The sequence below is a fragment of the Lissotriton helveticus genome, chromosome 5_1 (assembly GCF_964261635.1).
Source record: "Lissotriton helveticus chromosome 5_1, aLisHel1.1, whole genome shotgun sequence".
NCBI lineage: Eukaryota > Metazoa > Chordata > Amphibia > Caudata > Salamandridae > Lissotriton > Lissotriton helveticus.
The window spans coordinates 1,560,426,445-1,560,445,814 of NC_136065.1; positions in this window are offsets into that span (position 1 = coordinate 1,560,426,445).

Consider the following 19,370-nt stretch of genomic DNA (forward strand, 5'->3'; position numbering starts at 1 on the left):
AAATGTCAACCCTGAACATATCCCTAAACCCCTGCACCAGAAATTATCTGCCAATAGTCCTGAATATGACAGGCAAATGCAGTGGACAGTCTGTGAGGTGAAAGGCCAAGCTGAGCACATGACCGTTCCTGTTGTGCTAAACCACCATACCAATGCCCCAGCAATCTGAAATGTGTGTGAGATGAAGGGTCGCCCTCCATGAGCCCGATTAGGCAACATCAGTCAGGGTGCTACGGATCTTTGAGGTAAAAGGTCACCGCCCAACGGACAATTGCTCAAAGTGTGTAACACAAGGGTCTCAATATTCTAATTCCAGAGAGTTTTTAAAATGGATGGCCACGCTCTATCATGTGATTGGCTTGCTCCAATCATGCTGCACCACCAGACAACCGATCTAACATCCCAATTTTCAGAATGTCCGTGAGGTGAAAGGTCACTCTCTAGTGCATGGATTCAATTTGTGTTAACTATCAAACAATGGACCTAGTATTTCGATAGGTCTGTACGGCAAAGTCACCCTCCAACATGCGTGCCATAGCTAAATCTGAGAGACATCATTAGACACAGGTCCAGCACTGAGGTTCTGGGAGGTCAAAGGTTGTGTTGCCACCTCATTATGCAACAGTCCTGCCCTTGCGTCTCCAGACTCCTCTGATTGAAAACTGAATCATAAGATGAAAAAAAGAGAACTTTATTTTTAACCTGTTACTTGTCCTATGACTCAAGTATTTCACGTTCGTCTTTGCGTTCTTTGGTGATTGTGTTACAAACACACGTTCAACATTTGAGAACAGATATGAGGGAGATTTAGGAAAATGTAGGGATTTAATTATCCAATTAAACGTTACTGAAAAGGACGACATTTAAATTGGGAAAACGCTAAATTAAAGCGATTTTTTTGCTTAAAAATGAGTTTCCTGCCTAAATTGGATGTCACTGCATTTATGGTATTATATGCTATTATCATGTGACTACTTAAACGATATTTTTTTAGGGAACAGTATTAGCTGCTAAAATGGAGTGTTTTACTTTCGGTAGGCTTCATTAAAATCGCCTTAAGCGTGCCGAAATAGGGACAGAGTTTGCCAACATGTACAAACAAGCATTGGAAATGCAATAGGTCTCGCATTAGAAAAGTTGGAGTTATTGGTCTTGTAAATGACATTTTATTTATTTGTTGGTTTTTAAAATTGCTAAATTGATGGCTTTGTCATTTACAATGCCAATAGTTATAACTTTCGCGAATGTGACACCCATAGCATTTGGAATGCAACATGTTTTGTATTTACGTGACTTAGATGGCAGCTCTGGTCGTTAGGCCACATCTCTAGAGAGCAGGAGAGTGCAGCAGGGGAGAGAAGCACAGCAATGCAATAGGTCTCGCATTAGGAAAGTTTGAGCTATTGGTATTGTAAAGGACACATTTTTTATTTATGTGCTTGTTTTGAAAATAGCGAAATTAATAGCTTTGTTATTTACAATGCCAATAGTTTTATCTTTCGCAAATGTGACACCTATTGTAACACAATATGTGTTGTGAGGGTGAGTGAGGGTGAGGGGTTGAGGGTGAGTGAGGGTGAGGGGTTGAGGGTGAGTGAGGGTGAGGGGTTGAGGGTGAGTGAGGGTGAGTGTGAGTGAGGGGTTGAGGGTGAGGGTGAGTGAGGGTGAGGTTGAGGGTGAGTGAGGGTGAGGGGTTGAGGGTGAGTGAGGGGGTGAGGGTGAGTGAGGGTGAGGGGTTGAGGGTGGGTGAGGGTGGGTGAGGGTGAGGGGTTGAGGGTGAGTGAGGGTCAGTGGGGGTGAGGGGGTGAGGGTGAGTGAGGGTGAGGGGTTGAGGGTGAGTGTGAGTGAGGGTGAGGGGTTGAGGGTGAGTGAGGGTGAGTGAGGGTGAGGGGTGAGTGAGGGTGAGGGGTTGAGGGTGAGTGAGGGTGAGGGGTTGAGGGTGAGTGAGGGTGAGGGTGAGTGAGGGTGAGGGGTTGAGTGAGAGTGAGGGTGAGGGGTTGAGGGTGAGTGAGGGTGAGGGGTTGAGGGTGAGGGGTTGAGGGTGAGTGAGGGTGAGGGGTTGAGGGTGGGTGAGGGGTTGAGGGTGAGTGAGGGTGAGGGGTTGAGGGTGAGTGAGGGTGAGGGGTTGAGGGTGAGTGAGGGTGAGGGGTTGAGGGTGAGTGAGGGTGAGGGGTTGAGGGTGAGTGAGGGTGAGTGAGGGTGAGGGGTTGAGGGTGAGTGAGAGTGAGGGTGAGTGAGGGGGTGAGGGGTTGAGGGTGGGTGAGGGGTTGAGGGTGAGGGGTTGAGGGTGAGTGAGGGTGGGTGAGGATGAGTGTGGGTGAGGGGTTGAGGGTGAGTGAGGGTGAGGGGTTGCGGGTGAGGGTGAGTGAGGAAGAGTGAGTGAGGGTGAGTGAGGGTGAGGGGTTGAGGGTGAGTGAGGGTGAGGGGTTGAGGGTGAGTGAGGGTGAATGAGGGTGAGGGGTTGAGGGTGAGTGAGGTTGAGGGTGAGTGAGGGTGAGGGTGAGTGAGGTTGAGGGTGAGTGAGGTTGAGGGTGAGTGAGGGTGAGGGGTTGAGTGGTTGAGGGTGAGTGAGGGTGAGGGTGAGGGTGAGTGAGGTTGAGGGTGAGTGAGGGTGAGTGGTTGAGGGTGAGTGAGGGTGAGGGGTTGAGGGTGAGTGAGGGTGAGGGGGTGAGTGAGGGTGAGGGTGAGGGGGTGAGTGAGAGTGAGGGTGAGTGAGGGGTTGAGGATGAGGGGTTGAGGGTGAGTGAGGGGTTGAGGGTGAGTGAGGGTGGGTGAGGGTGAGGGAGGGTGAGGGTGAGGGTGAGTGAGGGTGAGTGAGGGTGAGGGGTTGAGGGTGAGTGAGGGTGAGGGGTTGAGGGTGAGTGAGGGTGAGAGAGTGAGGGTGAGTGAGGGGGTGAGGGGTTGAGGGTGGGTGAGGATGAGTGAGGGTGAGGGTGAGTGAGGGTGAGGGGTTGAGGGTGAGGGGTTGAGGGTGAGTGAGGTTGAGGGAGGGTGAGGGTGAGTGAGGGTGAGCGAGGGTGAGGGTGAGTGAGGGTGAGTGAGGGTGAGGGGTTGAGGGTGAGGGGTTGAGGGTGAGTGAGGGTGGGTGAGGGTGAGGGTGAGTGAGGGTGAGCGAGGGTGAGGGTGTGTGAGGGTGAGTGAGGGGTTGAGGGTGAGGGGTTGAGGGTGAGGGGTTGAATGTGAGGGTGAGGGGTTGAGGGTGAGTGAGGGTGAGGGGTTGAGGGTGAGTGATGGTGAGTGAGGGTGAGTGAGGGTGAGGGGTTGAGGGTGAGTGAGGGTGGGTGAGGGTGAGTGAGGGTGAGGGGGTGAGGGTGAGTGAGGGTGGGTGAGGGTGAGTGAGGGTGAGGGGTTGAGGGTGAGTGAGGGTGAGTGAGTGAGGGTGAGGGGTTGAGGGTGAGTGAGGTTGAGGGTGAGTGAGGGTGAGTGGTTGAGGGTGAGTGAGGGTGAGGGGTTGAGGGTGAGTGAGGGTGAGGGGGTGAGTGAGGGTGAGGGTGAGGGGGTGAGTGAGAGTGAGGGTGAGTGAGGGGTTGAGGATGAGGGGTTGAGGGTGAGTGAGGGGTTGAGGGTGAGTGAGGGTGGGTGAGGGTGAGGGAGGGTGAGGGTGAGGGTGAGTGAGGGTGAGTGAGGGTGAGGGGTTGAGGGTGAGTGAGGGTGAGGGGTTGAGGGTGAGTGAGGGTGAGAGAGTGAGGGTGAGTGAGGGGGTGAGGGGTTGAGGGTGGGTGAGGATGAGTGAGGGTGAGGGTGAGTGAGGGTGAGGGGTTGAGGGTGAGGGGTTGAGGGTGAGTGAGGTTGAGGGAGGGTGAGGGTGAGTGAGGGTGAGCGAGGGTGAGGGTGAGTGAGGGTGAGTGAGGGTGAGGGGTTGAGGGTGAGGGGTTGAGGGTGAGTGAGGGTGAGGGTGGGTGAGGGTGAGGGTGAGTGAGGGTGAGCGAGGGTGAGGGTGTGTGAGGGTGAGTGAGGGGTTGAGGGTGAGGGGTTGAGGGTGAGGGGTTGAATGTGAGGGTGAGGGGTTGAGGGTGAGTGAGGGTGAGGGGTTGAGGGTGAGTGAGGGTGAGTGAGGGTGAGTGAGGGTGAGGGGTTGAGGGTGAGTGAGGGTGGGTGAGGGTGAGTGAGGGTGAGGGGGTGAGGGTGAGTGAGGGTGGGTGAGGGTGAGTGTGAGGGGAGATGTATATGGGCATATAACGAGAAAGCGAAAGTGAAAGAACAGGTGATGTGGAGGACTCAGAGGTAATCAGAATGGAGTCGAACGCAGAGGAGATGGCTTCGAGCTCCAGTACAGGTAGAGAGAGGAATGACAAGGACACGAGGGCAGCTTGGGAAGGACTTCTGCTGATTACCTTCAAGTACCGTCTTCCACTGCCAAGTAAACTGCTCTCAGGACAGAAAGGGCAGAGGGGGAGCATGAAACAGAAGACAGGTATAGTGACTAAGCAAAGGGCAGGGCGACAAACAAGAATAATGATCATACGGATAGGGGTTCAAAGGTGGCAAGGATGAGGCTCATGAAATTACGCGTTGGCAATTTGGATAAATACATTAAATGATTACGTTAAACAGAGTAGGCTATAGCCAGAGAGGGGAGGCATGCAGGGAAAGAAGTTAAGGCAAGAGGGAATCCAGGCCAGACTCTCCTGCTCTGGATTCATAATAGAGTGTGAAGAGGGTTATTAGATGACGTGCAATATTAGGATGTAAAACTGTTAACAAAAAAAACCTTTAGAAATAAACATTTTTACGCAATAAAGTGCTATAGTAGTTTGATGCACTAAAATCACACTAACGCTGCTATGATTGGTTCCTGGCAGTGCTCTTTGCAACCAGACTGGAGATGCATATGAAGCGGTACTGATTCTCACAAGAATGAAAACTGGTCTAATGAACAGACTATATGTTTACAGACTCATCTATGAAACAGCAACTTTGTTACCCACAAAAACATAACTAAAATAGACAATAGGTCCAGGTCATTGTTGAGATTGCACACAACAACGTAAGACACCGAAGGGGAGACACTCGGCGGGCAGGGGAGGGGCGGAGCGGGGAGAGCGGCATGAGGGTGTGAAGCAGCCGGGGCCTTTGAAGTGAAGCTAAGCTTCACTTCAAAGGTGTGGGAGGAGTGTGGCTTTGGGAACAGATGGCGATTTGGTGATGTGCACGTGCATTTTAGGTCAATGCGCCTGCGCATTGACCTAAAAGCGCACGGGCACAGCACCAAATCGCCGCAGTTAGTTAAACTTTGCTTAAAGCCCTATAGTCTCGCTTCTCTCAATGCGCATGCGCATTGATAGGTCACGAGACCTAACTAGGGCTACAGAAAACTTTCCAAAGAATGGTGGAAAACATACAAAGTTCACACATCTCGGAAGGCAGTTGTGGGTGCCTTAGGCCGGGCCTTGTGTACCACATGATTCAGAGGGACCATCTTCAAGTGAGGCCGCACTCTTGACGGCTTTAAGTCTGCAGAGCAGCCGCGTGGGCGCCATAAGCACACGCAGGTCTTGTAGGAAGGCACTGTAAAAACACACTTGGGTCTAGTTCCGCTGCATGTAAGGTGAGGGATGAACAGAACAACCAACCTCTGTTAGCAGGGGAGACAAAGAGAGTGTCGCCAGGGATGACACTGAATTTGCTGGCCTCGGGGCGAGGCCAAGGAGGTGAGTGGTTTGAATACAACAGGCGAAGGCGTGAAAATCTGCATGGGACCTCTTATGGAAAGTAGGACGCAAAGTGTGGAGAAGGCACAGGCGGGGGTGAGAAGGCACGGACAACAGGAGTGAGGGCAAGGGGTAAGGGGGAAGAGAAGGCATGAGAACGGAGGGAGGCGAGGAGTAAAGAAGGCAGTAGGAGAACCTCATTAAAGAAAATAGTGCTCACAGTCTAAAATAACACGTTCTGTGTAGCACTCGAAGTACAGGGGCCAGTCGCCATGGTAGGTGACAAATGACGACAAGGCGGTACTAAGGAGGGACTAACAAGCCTATTGATGAATCAGAAGCCAGCATTTAGGATAGACAATGACACAAGCCTATGGCCAACATGGGCGGAGAGTGGGCGGGGCTTCTATTCCACCACAACAAGTCTCGCATGCGCGCTGGCTCAGGCTCGACCTAAAAAATGGCCCTGACAGAATGACTAAAAAAACCTTGGACTCTTTCTATGATACAAAGGTCAGGAGCTCTTCGTCTAGGTCTGTTGGATCGCCTAATTTGACTAGCTAAGGAGTGGAGGCCTTTCAGAGCTTCCAGCACAACAACCGCTCGAATTACACCTATGGGCAAGATTTGAGTTGGTGCGACAACGAGCCAAGCTTAATAGTTGTTAGAGGTCAGAACTCACTTTTTGAAAGGCCTTAACATACCTTGAAACAATTGATAATGACTTGGAGAGGGTGAATGGAGGAACTCCAGAAGGCATGGAAAAATCTGGAGTTCTGCATTGAACTCCATGTGACAATTTAGGTGTCCCATGTGGTCCCCTAGCAGCCAAAACTACTATTGGTAGATATTCCCTCATCGTCTTTGTCTTCTAATACAAGCAAAGCCAACTTAACCACAGATGATGTTCCAACTGTGTAGGCAAAACATGCAATATTGAGCAACTATCTGGATTATCCTTTTGGCCCAAAAACAAAAGACAGCAATGCAGACAGTCCCACTGAAAAATATAGAATGTATCCTGCATAGAAAGAAAGAACCTTTAAGTTAGGCTGGAATACAGTGACATTCATTTTCAATCATTTAAAGCCATGCATCTCCTCAACAAAATTAGATAATATAATCGAAGAAATAAAACTGATTAATATCCAGAAACATGAAGAGGGACCAAACGAGAAGTAAGTCAGACAACTTATTGGGCACTTCTAAGGTAACACATCAAGCTAAAAAACCACTCTGACCCTGCAGTAGAGGAGAACAATAGAACCATGTCACATATAGGACTGAGGCAAAATTCACGTTACAGCCGTGGCTTATTGCCGCCAGGCCAATCAGTGCAACTTTAGGAAGGTCCAGAGAATAGGCCGTCATCACAGTACAACAATGAACCCGTTCCAGAAAAAATAGTCACTAGTTCCAATGGAAATTAAAGTTCCAAGCTTATCTGCACCAAGAAGAAAATGAGAAAGCTTGGGAAATTTTTAAAAACACTTGGCAAAAGCTACAACCAGGTAAAAGATCCAAAACCACCAGCGAAAAACAAGTCTACAGTCAAAAGAGTATATTCCAACTTCAAGCCTGTAGGCCACAACGATAATATAGGTCATGCTATGGATTGAGTAGATAAGAGATAGAACCCCTCTAAAAACTAACAGAGGAAACCCCCAGCAATAACAATATAATCATCCAAACTAATCAACATCCAGGGCTTTTACCTGACGAAATACCTCCAGGAGGGCTACAAGCCAAGTTTCTTTCATCCTTAAATCAATCAATCAATCAATCAGCATTTTTATAGCGCAGCACTATCACCCATAGAGGTATCTGGGTGCTGAGGGTGCCATGTTTCTGTCGAAAAGCCAGGTTTGAGCTTCTTTCTGAATTACGCCAGGAATGGTGCTGTAAGGAGGTGCAGTGGCAGGTTGTTCCGGGTCTTGGAGGCAATGCAAAAGAAGGAGCGCCCCCCGCTGTGGCTGTGATGGATGCAAGGGATGTGCGCGTGGGCGGAGGAGAGCAGGTGCCTTGTGGGTGGATGGAAATTGAATAAATGGTTGATGTAGGACAGTCCTTGGTCGTGTAGAGCTTTGTAGGCATGGATGAGGATCTTGAACATGCATCTCTTCTGGATGTGGAGCCAGTGAAGGTTTCTGAGGTGGGGGTGATGTGGGTCCATTTGGGGAGGTCTAGGATGAGTCTGGCTGCAGCATTCGTATGATGTGGAGACTTCTAAGAAGCTGGATGGAGATGCCGGCGTAGAGAGCATTGCAAAGGTTGAGGTGGCTGGTGACAAGGGCCTGAGTGACAGTCTTTCTGGTGTTGACTGGGATACATTTGAAAATTCTGCAGAGCATGCTGAGCGTGTGGAAGCAGGAGGAGGCGACTGCAGTGACTTGTCGTTTTATGGTCAGTTCGCTGTCGAGGATGATGCCAGGTTTCATGAATGGTCTGTTGGTGTGGCTTTTGGGCCGAGTTCTACTGGCCACCAGCTGTGGTCCCAAACTAAGGTGTTCTTCCCGAAGATCAGTACTTCTGTCTTGTCGGAGTTGAGTTTGAGGCAGCTGCCTCTCATCCATTTGGCTACGTTGATCATGGCATCGCTGAAGTTGATTTTTTCGCGTTAGAGGAGTCCTTGGTAAGCGAGCAGATTAGTTAAGTGTCGTCTGCGTATGAGAATATGCTGAGGCTGTGGGGTCTGACTTTGTCTGCAATTGGGGTCATGTAGGTGTTGACCGGGGTGGTGCTGAGGGATGATCCTTGACGTACACTGCATATGATGTCCTTGGTTTGGAAGTGATGGGAGACCGGAAGGTGCTCTGTATGCGTCCTGTGAGGAGAGAGGCGATCCACTTTAGGGCGTTTTGATGTATGCCGATGTTGTAGAGTCCATTCATGAGGGTGTGGTGGGAGATGGTATGGAATGTAGCAGAGAGGTTGAGGAATCAGGGCCACATTTTCTCAGTGGTAGAACCGGAGTCTGATGTCTGTGGCAGCTATTAGCGCAGTCTCAGTGCTATGGTTATCACGGAATCCTGACAGAGAGGCATCGAGTAGGTGGTTTTGTTCCAGGTATTCTGTGAGTTTTGGTTAATGGCTTTCTCGAGTACTTTGGCCGGGTAGGGGAGCAGGGAGATCGGTATATCACTTTTGAGATCGCTGTGGTCGGCGGAGAGTTTCTTTAAGAGGGGTCTAACTTCTGCCTGTTTCCATTTGTTCGGAACGGCTGCAGTGGAGGTGTTGATGATGCTGGTAAGTTCCATGCTGATTGGGTCTGTTCCAAGGCTGAATAGACTAAGAGGTGCAGGGTTCGGTGGGTGCCCAGCAGTGTATGGAAGACTTGATGGAGGTGGTGGTCTGCATGGTGAGTGGAGACCAAGTGGTGATCAATCAGCTGGTGTGCACTGGATGGTTGAGGTTGTTGAGAGCAGTGGGTTGGGGATCAAAGTTGTTGTAGATGGTGGCAATCTTGCTGTGGAAGTAGTCCAAGAGGCTGTTGCAGAGTTTTTGGGAGGGGCAGATGGTGTTCTCTGTGGCTGTCAGGTTGGAAAATTCCTTGATTATTTTGAAGAGTTCCTTCATGTTGTTGGCCGCAGTGTTGATGCGGGCTGTGATGGTTGCTTTCTTGGCTTCTTTCATGCGCAGGTGGTTGTTGCTGAGGCCTGCTTTGAGAGTTGCTCTGTCGGAGGAATTCCTTGTGAGGCACCTTCATTTCTTGAGTCTGTAGCAGTTGCGCTTCGTGGTTCTGAGCTCTGGGGTGTACCAGCTGGTGTGTTTTGAGGTTTTGTTGTGTTTTTGCTGGTTTCAATGGGGCAAATCTGTCGGCGCATTTGGTGATCCATGTGGAGAAATTCTGGATGGCCTGGTCAAGTCTGATGAAACTTCTGGTTGGGTGGTGCTGGGGGCCAGCATGCACTGTGTCTCGGTTACCTTGCCCCAGCAGTGGTGAGAGAAGCTGTGATGCTTGGTGATGGTGTGCACAACATTGGAGATGGTGAAGTGAACTATGGCATTGTCAGTCAGGTGTGTTTTGTGACGTGGCTGAATTTGATTGTCGCTGGAGGTGCAGATGGGGTCAAGTGTGTGTCTGCCTTTATGTTTGGGTTCGGTGACCAGTTGGGTGAGGCCAGTGTTGTTCAGGTTCTCCTAAAGGGTTATGAAGTTGGCATTGTTGGGGTCATCGACGTGGAAATTGGGGTTGCCGAGTAGGACACAGTGGTAGGAGTCGATGGGAAAGAGGGGTGACGAGGTTGGAGATGGCATCGCAGAAGGCCGGTTGGTGTTCCAAGGGTCAATATATGAGGGGGCCTCTTATTGTGGTCTTGGCATCCATCTGTAGATGGAAGTTGAGAGTTTCATGAGAGACGTGGGGTGACGGTGCATTGGATGGTTTTCTTGAAGATGATGGCGATACCCTTGCAGTTTTTGTTGGTGTGGTCTTGGTGTAACATCTTGTAGCCGTCTGGTGTAGCAGTGGTGATGTCGGGTTTCGAGGAGGGGTTGAGCCGCGTTTCAGTGATGAAGGCAACGTCAGAGGAGAGGGTGGTGATGGTGTCCCGGGTTTCCGTGGCATATTTGCAGAGGTAACGGACGTTGAGCAGGATACATTAGAGCCGTTTTGGGTTGTTTGTGGTCTTCTGAGTTCAAGCGGCGCAGGATCCACTGCTGGCTGGCGGTCCTGTGTTGCAGGAGAAGCGGCACTGGCGGCAGGTGAAGGGTCATTTGGTTGATAAGGGGCAGGACGTGCGGCAGCTGTTGTTCCGGAGTCCAGGGCCAGGAACTCCCTGGCAGTGTAGCGGCGGATGGCGGGACGGTCAGGGGTCCTGGCACTAGGCACAGACTGGCTTGCCTTTGACACCAGCATCGCAGCCGTGCAACAGCCTGCATAAGTGGTCCTGGGAGGTGGAAGGGGCTGTCGGGGAGGCGGGAGAATGGGAACGGGAACCAGCGGGTGGGAAAAACAACGAGAGAGGGCGGAGAAGAGTGCGCTAAAAATTAACCAGAGGAGCTAAATTAAAAACCAGAAATCTAAATTGAGAAATTAACCAGAAGAATTAAATCACCAAGAACCAGAGCACAAAGTTACCAAAATGCAGTAAGCACCCAAGTGGTTGAGGGCAGGACCAAACCTGGAAGGTCTCGGATCTTGTGGCAGGAAGCGAGGCAGCAGACTCTGGTGGCGCACTGACCAGGGAGGCCAGGGCTACCTAAACCCTTATGCAAAAATCTTCTCTCTCCACAACTTGAAGAAATCAGCAAATCGGACCCTCCCACAAGAATGGAGCGTTGGGGAGTCTTTGAAAAGAAAAACAATTTGATTTTACACCTACCAATGTCTTAAAGGGTTCGCGTGGTATTCCTTTTAGGAACAATTTGCTAAGCATGTTAAGGCACTTCAGTGGAATGGATATAATTATCTCAAGCGATATTTATTCTGTTAAATTCTTACCTGCTACTGGGAGTACCCCAACGAAACAACAAGAGTGGAGTTTACAACAAAGTCACTTTGTAGACATATATGTTCTTTATGGGGGAGATTGTCTGATCTAGGTAAAGACATTCGGAGAGTATCTCGTTTTCCTTAGACCCTGGGGACAGCCTAACATGTATGGTGTTGTGGGAATAGCTCTACTCTGTGTACTTCCCCTACAGAGAGTTCAAGATTTTGATTTCCAGGGGCTTAAATGATCATCCTAATTAAAATGGAAGAACCAAATTGTGAGTTTAAGAAACCTTTTAGCTCAACACTTAGGCGTAACTATTCGTTTGCACAAGACCATGGCTGGCAAATCATCTCCCCAGTTATAGAAGTATAAAAAATTCAGTGCCAAAAGACGTCACTATACGGCTCTGAAATGTGGGGTTATTTGAATTCTTCAAAGTTAACTGTATGTGAGAATGACTTCTTAAAACAGCTTTTAAATATGCCCAGAAGCATGCCAACCACACTGCTGATGACTGACCTAGGTTTGATCTGTACCTCAACTTTGGCAAAAGGTAGGCCACTCATGCACCAGAGAAGAGTTTGAGGATACCAGAACTAAATCACTATATAAAATGTTTGCGTATTTAGGATGTGTAAGGGGCAGTTCACTTCCATGGTTTAAGCATGTTCGGTATTTGATAAGGTTAACAGGTTTCTATAGGCTACCATCCAGCACGATACTGTTGCTGCTAATAAGAAAGTTAAAGTTAAAATGATGTACAAGTTGTGGCTACAAGATCATGTCATCAGAAAAGTACAAAAGGATCATGTGCACATGCATTTCTGATGAAGAAATGAACACCTAAATGTGAAGTCTTTTGACAAAATTAACACCTATGTTGGCAAAAAACATGTACATCAAATATAGGTATAGTGCTCTGCCTTTGAATAGCATCACGCATACATCGATTACTCTCCTGTCTGGTTCGGCTCAACTTTTCTGGCTTCCCCACCTCTACCAACTGAAGTGAATTGCGACCATAGGTTTCGATCCCCTTAATCGACCAAAATCAATATTATGAATTCCAGACTTCAAAGTCAGCCTGCCCAACAGACTCATCTATTTGTTAGTTACTGCCTTAAGAAACAGAGGGGCACCTGGTATGAATATTTACGCGTCAGGTGAACGAACAGTATACACTCCGAGAGGATGTCTCCGCAAATGTCCTAAAACATGGGACACATGGCTTAGTCAGAACTAACAAGGGGCAGAAGGTCAGGGGGAGGGTCGGGCCAACAATAAATTCTTCAAATGCATGATTTGCCACAGACATTCTTCTATGATTTTAGATGTATAAGTAGGGTGACCAGATTTTGAAAAGGGAAACCCTAGGGTGACTAACCGTCTGTAAATTTCACAGACTGCCTGTTATTTGGGTCTCGTGTATGTTGCCCTTGAGGGTTCTTCCACGGACGCCTTTTGTCCGTAATTTCAGACATTGGAGCAAGCTGTCCCCCTGCGAGCAGCCCGAGAGTTCTGTAACTCTCACTGCAGAGGCCATCTCGCGCTCCTGCTGTGATCAGTGGCCTGCAGCAGCCATTCCCCAACCTGGCACAGTCTGCTATCAGCCCATTATCATTCTGTATGTCGGCCTAATTATCACATACAGAATGATAATGGGCCTCTGTGCAGTAACAGCATTTGCTGGGGCCTTCTCCTGCCAGAGACCAGGGCATGGCAAACTGCTTTTGTTTATGGGCTCCTGTCACCTCACCAGGGGCCAAGCTCTGAGGAGGTGGAGGTTTCATTTTGGCACATGTTACCCAGGTGCATCCACTGTTAGCCTCTTAAACTGTCACACAAGCAGTGATAATGGTACAAATACAATTGTCCAATTGTCCTTTATTATTTATTTATTTTGCAAAGTTTCTGCATTTGTTATTGTTTTCATGTGTTTTTTATTTATTTTTTTAAATCCTCATATTGCGATTTTTATGTTTTTTTTGGTAGTATCAAGGTTCAGCCTCTGCAATTACCATGCCAGCACTGCCCAATGCGAGGGTGTGAGGGGAGTTTCTCAGCCAATAGATTATGCAAAGGGGTTTCCTTTAAAACCAACACATAAATAACTTTCTGTGTTTTTATCGTTCGTGGGAGGGAGATAGCCACCTTGACTACTCGATGAAAATTATTTTCATCCACAGAAGTTTCCATTGCGTAATCATCGGATCACTGTTCCATCTCGACCATTAGTTAATAGGGTTAAAGTGGTTTTCCCATATTTCCCAAAAGTTATTTCTATTGGATTGTTTTCCCCTTCTGTCTAGTTTGTTTATTTTCATGATTGAATTCATCCATTCACCAACCGTGGGGGTTGATGAACCTACCCACTTAATGCATATCTCCCTTCTTGCAAGAAGTATAGTTACAAACACCAGGTTTTCTTGTATCTTTGTTAGGCTACCCGCTCCTGTATTGTTGTTATCAATCCCAAACAAAACAAGGGTGGTACTTACAGTTAGTTGCTGATGTAGTATCGCACTCAATATCTTACCCACTTCGGACCAGAACTCAATGAGGGAAGGGCAGTCTTTAAAGATGTGGATATCATCTGCCTTTTCCTCTCCACATTTCGGACATTTCCTTATTTGTGCACCTCTAAATTTGGACAGTTTTTTGGGGGTCCAATAAGCCCTGTTGATTGTGAAAAGGTGATTTCTTTTTAACGCTGCAGATTTTAATGTATCCCAAAACTTCTCAATTGACTTTAACCAAACTTCTTCTAGATTTGGGATTTGTAGGTCTCTCCCCCATATTGATTCTGCTATCTTAGCATCTTCATCATCTGAGGTTGTTAGTGCCCAGTACCATCTGGCTATCTCTTTCTTTATGGGTAGAACTTTCTTCATTTCTCTTTCCAGTTCTTCTGTGTCCTTTTCATGTTTTGTCAGGGTTTTTGCCCAGCTGGCTAGCTGGTAATATTTATATTTAGAGATGGTGAAATTTGTAGTTACTTGGAGATCCTCCCAGGATATCAGTGTTGACCTCCTCAGTATTTGCCCCCAATGTTCTATGTTTGCATTTTTCAGAGGATTTGCCAAACTGTCTTTAAAGCATTCTGGAGTACCTGGGGAGTCCCATATAGGAGCTAGAGAGCTATAATATGGAATGTTTAGGGTTCCTCTGATCTGGGCCCATAGCCTGGCCGTGTCCTTTAAGATCTTCAATTTTCTTTTTTTAAAGTACTTTGGGTGCCCAAATTTATACAGAAAATGGTCAACTTTCCTTGTTAATGCTTGGAGATTGTCAGGGTAATAGTGATGAGCTCCCATCATTGATCTCATATTTTTGAAGAAAAAAGCTCTATAGTATTCCCACAAGTCAGGGCTCGCTATCCCTCCTTGTAATTTCCTTTTCCTGATTTTTTTCCACGATATTCTGATTCCTTTGGAGGCCCAAATAAAGCTTGAGATTTCTCCCTGCAATTTCTTCAATTACTTTTTTTTAAATTCAAGCGGTATTGTATTAAACAGATATGTATATTTCGGGAGGATAGACATTTTAATGATGTTTGATCTGCCTATTAGGCTTAAGGGGAGGGTACTCCAGGTCTTTAAGAGCTTTCTTACTTCGCCTGCCACTCTGTTTAAGTTTATCTGTGGAATTTTTTCCAGGTCATGGACTACTGTGATCCCTAAATATTTGATTTCTTTCTTGATGTTTTGGTTGGTGAAGTTAGTGTTCCAAGACATAATCTCTGTTTTGGAGTGGTTTACCAAGTAGCCTGAAATTTTCCCAAAATTCTCAAGAGTGATTTGGATTTCAGGTATGGAGGATTCGTAATCGTTAGTAAAAATCATTAAGTCATCCGCATATAGGGCCACTTTTTTGGACCACTCCTGATGTTTAAATGGGAGTATTTTTTTCATTTTCCCTGAGTAAGCTTGCTAAGGGTTCAATGTATAGATTGAATAATAATGGCGAAAGGGGGCACCCTTGCCTTGTGCCTCTTTCGATTCTTATGTTTTTAGTTAAATCTCCGTTCACCAAAATTTTAGATCTTGGAGTCTTATAGATCTCTTTCACCATATGTCGGAAGGAATCCCCCAGATTATTTCTTATCATTACCTCGTTTAGAAAGGCCCAGTTCACCCGATTGAACGCCTTTGCGGCATCAAAGGTAAGAATTGTGAGTGGAATTTTTTCGGAGGACGCGACATCTATTGCCCCGAAAAGTTCATGGGTTAAGTCATGAATCTGTCTGTCTTTAATGAATCCTTTCGGGTCAGAGTGAACTAGCTGGGTCATCACATCCCCCAGCCTTTTTGCCATAATTTTTGTGCAGATCTTGTAATCACAATTGAGAAGTGATATCGGGCGGTATGATTCGCATAATGTCGGCTTTTTTCCGGGTTTTAAAATTATGGTGATAATGGCATCGTTCCAAGAATCTGGGATCTTTTCATGTTGTTTGTACACCCCATTAAGTAGGTCTGTTATTTGTGGAGATAAAGATTCTCTGAGTGCCATATATAGCTCATTTGGGAGAGCATCCGGCCCCGCCGCCTTTCCTCTTTTCAATCCTTTTATTGCGTCGTCTACCTCTTCTCTAGTAATTACTTCATTTAGGGATTTTTTCTCTTCCTCTGTTAGAGATAGAGTAGGCAGACTATTCATGTAACATTCTAGTTGCTCTTCTGTTGGGTTTATGTCTTCAGAGTATAATTCGCTGAAAAATTTCGTAAATTCCTGCCTTATAACCGTATCTTCAGAAGATGGTGATGAATGGCTATCTTTTTGGATACTTGCTACCTTGTTCCTCGTTAAGTCTGATTTTAGTTTCCAGGCCAAAAATTTCCCGCACCCTTCCCCATACTCATGGTTTGCTAGTTTGCTAGCTTCCCATTTCGACCTCACTTTTTCTTCGAGAATATCCGCAAGGCAATCCTTTTGTCTTTGCCTTTCTGTCTCCATCTTCTCCCGTCTGAATGTACTTTGTTCAACCACTATTTGCCCATCTATAAGAGTTATAGAGTCTTCCAACTCCTTTATTTTGAGTTTTATTGTTTTGGATCGATATGCTCCTAAGCTTACTAATTTCCCTCTAATTACTGCCTTATAGGTGTCCCATAAGATTTGTCTTGATGTGCCTATCCTGTTATTTTCAAAAAAGGATTCTGTTTCCAGTTTAAGCTCATGTAGGCAGTGTTGATCTAACAATATAGCCCTTTCGATTGTCAATCTTCTTTGCGTTTGGGATTCTGATCTTTGTATCGTGAGCTGGACAGCAGAGTGGTCTGACATATGAGCTGGGAAATGTTTTGATTATGTCTTTAGTCAGGACTCTGTCAGTTAGGAAATAATCAATTCTGGCCCTATGTCCAAGTTTCTTATTATATAGTGGTAAAGGTTGTGTTTTATTCCCTTTTATTTTCCAGATATCTACTAGGTCTAAGTCTCTCTTGTAGTTTCCGAGCCACTCTCTCATATTTGGAAGGTTTTTGTGTCTTCCCGGGGGTGATCTGTCAACTTTAGGATCTATGATTATGTTGAAGTCACCACCCATTATTATTGGAGAGGTAGCTGACAAGAGGTGGGTATATAGATGCTGTAGTGGCTCTGAGTCATCTATGTTCGGGCCGTAATATCCTACTATTGTGTAACGATTATTTCCAATTCTTACTCTGGCGATTGCCCATCTGCCCTTATTATCTACTTCGGAATACTCGAGTTTAGCTTTAAGAGATTTCTTGAACATAATAGCTATTCCTTTTATGTTACAATTTTGAGTTGTACACACATTGTAGTCCAACCACCCTAAATTTTTCGAAATCTGGGTCCACTCTTCTTTTAATAGGTGGGTTTCTTGTAAGATAATCACCTCACAATCTGAAGCTCTTAAATATTCTAAAATTCTATTTCTCCTGTTTTTACCCTTAATCCATTTATATTCCACGAAAGTATATTAACCTTTCTATCAATTGACCCCATGTTTTACTCGAGTTGTATGTTGCATGCTGGATATCATTATGGTTAGATTGGCTGACACCTTGATTTCCCTGGTTTTCTGAGACTTTGAGGATTTGTTTTTTGTTTTTTTCCCTATCTTGCACCCCACCCGTGTTCTGTTCTATGTTTTCTAATTTTATTTTATGTACATCATGTTTTCCCACCCTGGGAAGCCTCCCTCTTCTTTTATTAGGGCTATTCTTTTGCCCCTTTCAGACTCCTGACTCTTATATTTCTGATTATGCCTAAATTTTGTTTTAACTACCTTCTTCCTTATATGTTTCTTTGGCAGTTTCTAGTGGCTTGTAGGATTTTCAGATCTTATGTTGACTCGGGCCATCTCGAGAAACTCTTTAACCTCCTCTGGGTCTCGTATGTTCCGCATTTTATTCCTCCACATGATTCTGAGTGATGGGGGGAACTTCATTTGCACTGTGGCCCCTAAGGCTTTTATTTCCGTCATATATTGGCCCAGCTCCCATTGTCGATCTTGAGAGGCTTTGGACATATCCGATCTTATTCTAAAAGACCAGCTGTCTTTACTGAAAGCCCCTTTTTTCAATGCGTCACCAAGAATTATCTCCTTTAATGTATATGTTTTGAAGTTGACAAGAATTTTCCTGGGAGTTTTCCTCTCTTTCACTCTTCCAAATGGGTCTCGATGGACCCTTTGTATGTCTTCTTCTAGATATTCTTTGCTTGCCCAAGGGAAGTGTTCTGCGATGAGAGAAATTACAAAGCTTTTAATATCAGAGCCTTCTTGATTTTCTGGGACATTTAAAATCCTTATATTATTTTTCCGGGCCTGATTTTCTAAAGATTCGAGTTTCTCACTCAGGTTTTTTCCATCTTGCCTTAGTGTTCTGATCTCTTTCTGGTTGATGTCTACCCTCTTACTGAGGGCTCCCACCTCTTCTTCTACTGCTGTAACTCTGTCCCCAAGTGCGTTTAATTTGCAGTCTAATATTTCACATGCATTCTGTATTTTTCCTTGGTTGGCCTCTGAGATTGCAAATTTCTCTCTCATCTCATTTAACATCTTTTCCATGAAATTCTCCGTGGTGTTAACCTGAGGATTGTTGTTGCTGGTTGAGGGACTCTCCGCATCATCTCCTGATATTTCCTTCTCCCTATGTTGTATTTTCGTTATTCCTGTTCCTGTTCCTGTTTCTGCTTGAACTGCATTATCAGCTTCCTCCATATCTGCTGAATTTATGTCCTTGCAAATTGCAGGATCCTTCCCGGAGTTCTTTATAAGGTTTTTCCTTTTTTCTTGGGCCTCTGAAATTGAATCTGTTTTTCCTGGGCACGTGAAGGGATTACTCCTTGAATCTATCAACGTAGACTGATCCTGTTCTTTCTGATTCCTGTGCGATGAATTGGTAGCTTGCTGACCTAGGTGTTGAACTTTAAAGAAAGTTTTCAGGGATGGAGTGATTTTTGCCTTTGAAACACCCTGGACTTTTTCCACTGTGACAGCTTTTTCTGCTCTAAATTTAGGAGTAGGTCGTACCTTTTTGGGCTGTTTACCAGACTTTCTTGGGGTTACACCTTTATTTATTGGAGGGACGAAAACTTGATTGAGGTATTGTCTTCCTCTTAGGTTATAGTAAGATTTTGCAATACAGTTCAGTTCTTTTTGCGTGTCCTCTAAACGAACTACTTGAGGTTCCATGCCCTTTTTCGCTCCTTTCTGGCTACACAGGCTTTGTGTTGTGATTACTTTATCTCTGTCACAGTCCTTTGTCACCCCTTCATCGCCTTTCTCTCTGGGAGTATCTATGGAAGTATCTATGACAAGGTTTGCTGAGGCATTAGACCCATTGAGGGCCCCCTCGTTGTCCCCTCCACTCTGCTCCTTGCTCATGGGCCAATGAATATTATAACTTAGGAAGATCAGTTGGTTGCTGAAGTCTTTTTTTTTTCCCTCCTCTACGGTCTCTATTTCATGATCTAAGACACTGTCATAAAATATCTCTTTGACATTTTTTGGGACGTGTGCGTAATTAATTACGGAGATTGTGTTACTTACGGCTTTTTTGCATACCCACACAGCCTTTCTGTAAGTCCGCTGCCTTTTGAGCCGGCTATCGTCTTCCTCCCGTTTTCTGTATGCCCACGAACAGTCCTGCACACACTCCGTCCGTTCTGGCTTCCCCCAGCCAGCACTGCCGCTCTCACCCCGGAAGCGAAAGCCGAGTCTCCCGGCAACACTCCGGAGACTCCTCCTTGCTTGGACCGCGGCAGCCCAGGTCCCACAGCACAGTCCAGCCGCGCCTCGCGTCTCCAC